The following is a 3,676-nucleotide window of genomic DNA, read 5'->3' as shown; positions in this document are numbered from 1 at the left end:
TATCTTAAAAGTCTAGAAAAATCTCATGTCCGCTTGTCGCGATTTCAAGGTCATATCGCGAAATGGAGATTTTCAAAATTAGCAAAAATAGGCTATGGTAGTATATACACATATGATACATGATTTCAAGGTATTTTTTAATGTTGATTCCAAAAAATTTAAAATCAAGACAATCTGACGTCTCTGGAAAAAGTTATACCTGTTTTTAATCTGTCAACTCATATTATTATAACAGTTGCAAACTTACTGCCGAAAAACCCTTAAAAGTTATGGTAGATGAACCAAATTTTGCATGAAGATTTTAGAATCCATCATTATTAAAAATCAAAACAATCCCTTACAAAAAATATATATACCTACGAAATAATGGTATTTTTTGATGGAGGGGCAAATTTTAGGATATGCACTAAAGAAGATTCTTGTTCATCTTAGTAATAAGTGCAAATAGGCTAATTTTTTCATTTTAATCTTTGTTTGGATATTCTTTAACTACCCTCAAAAATCTAAGAAAATCTCATGTCCGCAAGTCCTAATTTTCTTGGTTTGAAAATAAGGTGCAGATTTTAAAAAATTAATAAGAAAAGTTTAAATTTTTATATGTATACCAACATAAGCGACATGATTTAAAGGTATTTTTTAACACTAATTCCAACAAAACTCACAAACAAGTCAACCTGACCATCCCTGAAAAGTAATGCACCTTATTCATGTTGATCTGACACAAATATCTGAAGTGTAGTTTTCCAATTTTTTAAAATCTGCTCCTTATTTTCAAACCAAGAAAATTAGGACTTGCGGACATGAGATTTTTTTAGATTTTTGAGGGTAGTTAAAGAATATCCAAAGAAAGATAAAAATGAAAAAATTAGCCTATTTGCACTTATTCCTAAGATGAACAAGAATCTTCTTTAGTGCATATCCTAAAATCTGCCCCTCCATCAAAAAATACCATTATTTCGTAGGTATATATATTTTTTGTAAGGGATTGTTTTGATTTTTAATAATGATGGATTCTAAAATCTTCATGCAAAATTTGGTTCATCTACCATAACTTTTAAGGGTTTTTCGGCAGTAAGTTTGCAACTGTTATAATAATATGAGTTGACAGATGAAAAACAGGTATAACTTTTTCCAGAGACGTCAGATTGTCTTGATTTTAGATTTTTTGGCATCAGCATTAAAAAATACCTTGAAATCATGTATCATATGTGTATATACTACCATAGCCTATTTTTGCTAATTTTGAAAATCTCCATTTCGCGATTTGACCTTGAAATCGCGACAAGCGGACATGAGATTTTTCTAGACTTTTGAGATATGTTATAGAATGGCAAAAGGAAGATATTGAGCAAAAAAAATTTCTACTAACATTCATTCCGAGATTTACCCCTTTTTTCTCCTTATTTTACTGTATTATTTGAATAAATATACATATACATACATCAGATTTCTGAGAGTGAGAGTGGTACTTCTCATGTTTATAGTTATGGCTCATTTAGCGAAGTTGTACAACTCGAGTTATATACGCAACATTCACAAAAATACAATTATTAATTTTAAATACACTAGCCCAAAAAATTAAGGGAACAACAAAAAATCGTGATTTTTCTTATTGATTTTCGATAGGCTGTATCTCAGTAAAAAATGATCGCATCATGACAAAATAAAAAGCATGTAAAAGCTCTCTCCTTCTAGTTTTAGGATTAAATGTTAAAATATTTTCTTTCTAACGGTAAAATAGCTAAATCGTTGGAACTGTTAAAAAAACAAAAATTTTCTAATTTTTGTTTATTTTTACTTTTCTCTTAAGAAAGTGGGAAAATTTTTTCTGATAAAATGATTATTATTTTTAGAAAGGCTATTTATTTGGCTTTAAGATTCATTCTGTTTCAAACTTCTACGATTTTTTTTTTAACTGCAATATCAGTCATTAAACCAAAAACCATACTTTTGACTTTGACTATCAATATCTCAACAACGGATCACTGTACAGAATATTCAAGGACACATTTAAAAACTTCATTCAATTCTCTACAAAGAAATTAAGTTTGCTTTGTTAAACAAATTGTTTTCTTATTTTTTAGATTAATTTAGAAAGGCTATCAAAATATGCATTTTTACGGTTTTTTAGAAAATTTACCGCTATTTAATTTCTATGGGTGATAAGATTAAACTGAGGCTTAATTATTGAAACTTAATATACCTAAAATTAATATGCAAAGGTTCAGACTTATTCATCAAGCAGTTTTTCTGTTGTGAGGGTTAGAATTATTGAGATGAAGTAAAACACCATATTTCTGCAGGTCTAAATGACTTACTTCTTTGAACTTTTTAATGAGCAAAATCAAATTCTTTTGAGTTTATTTGAACATTTTATTGATAAATATCGTTTAAGTTTTAGATAAACCAAGAAAAAACAAAAAAAAAATCAAAATTAGGAAAAACATCCAAAAACGGTATAAAATGCTTTTTTTCAAAATTTAACTTTTTTTGAAAACTTTTATTTTTTCCTTGGTTTATCTAAAACTTAAACGATATTTATCAATAAAATGTTCAAATAAACTCAAAAGAATTTGATTTTGCCTTATGTAATTACTTATACTTATTGTTACTGGTGCTAAAAATAGCATTGAAAAAAAATATTCGATTTCTAAGAAATCAGCGATACTCAAACAGTAATATCTTAAAAACCGTTTTTAAAAATTTTAATTTAATTTCCAAGTTAGTCAAATTTCAATACTATTTTCATATATTAAAGAAAAGTAACTAGTTGTGTCATAGGATGCTAAACCTTATACTAAGTTTACAAAAAAAATTTCGTTTTCCAGTGTATTTGCCTTAACAAGACTCAAAAATCCAATTTTTTTCTAGATATGTCGGTTTTCTTAAACAGCTCCAAGTCCGTGAAACATAATTTTTGCCAAATACTAGCCTTTAAAAGCTAAAATAAGAATACGGACTGCAAAACTCGGGTGTTTTTGACATTTATTGCATTTTTGAGAATGTCGCGTTAGAAAATCAAATCCTAAATTCAAAGATGTTAAGTGGACCAAATTGTATAAACAATATGTCACACAAAAACGACAAGGTTATTTGACTACACTGTCCATGGAATTCTTACTAATCTTTGAGAATAAATCATTTAAAAAAATCAAAACCGACTTCTATGGAATTATATAGTTTTCTCATGGATTCTTTAGTCAGAACTCGAATATGATTAGACTGCAGACACCAGAAAAATACAGACGAATTGATAAACCCTCCTTTTTCGAAGTCGGTTGCAAAAGATAAAAGCTTTTCCTACAAAATCTATAGTTTTTATATTAGTTTTTAACCAGCTGAGAAGATGCGTGTTGGTTATTGCATCTAACTTTTTAGCAACACTTATTTATCGTTCTTAAAAAAAGTCTTCTACTTCTGCATAAAAAAAGATTACCTACTTCTAAATTTTATTTTCTCCGTTCCTATAATTTCTATAGATTTTTGAGTCTTTTCCCAGCAACTTACTGTATGTTGTAAATGTAGGATCAAAAAGCCTCAAAAATCTTTTAAATATAAGAATTATCCAAACTGAAAACCGATCCATATTTCACTTTCCAAGAGCAGCTATTGCACTTTATGCATAAGAGCCATCATGTTTTTCCTTACAAGAATTTAGGATTTGCCATCGTGCTCG

Source organism: Episyrphus balteatus, chromosome 4, assembly GCF_945859705.1.
Source record: "Episyrphus balteatus chromosome 4, idEpiBalt1.1, whole genome shotgun sequence".
In the NCBI taxonomy this organism is placed as follows: Eukaryota; Metazoa; Arthropoda; class Insecta; order Diptera; family Syrphidae; genus Episyrphus; species Episyrphus balteatus.
Note: the sequence above shows the minus strand (reverse complement) of the source record.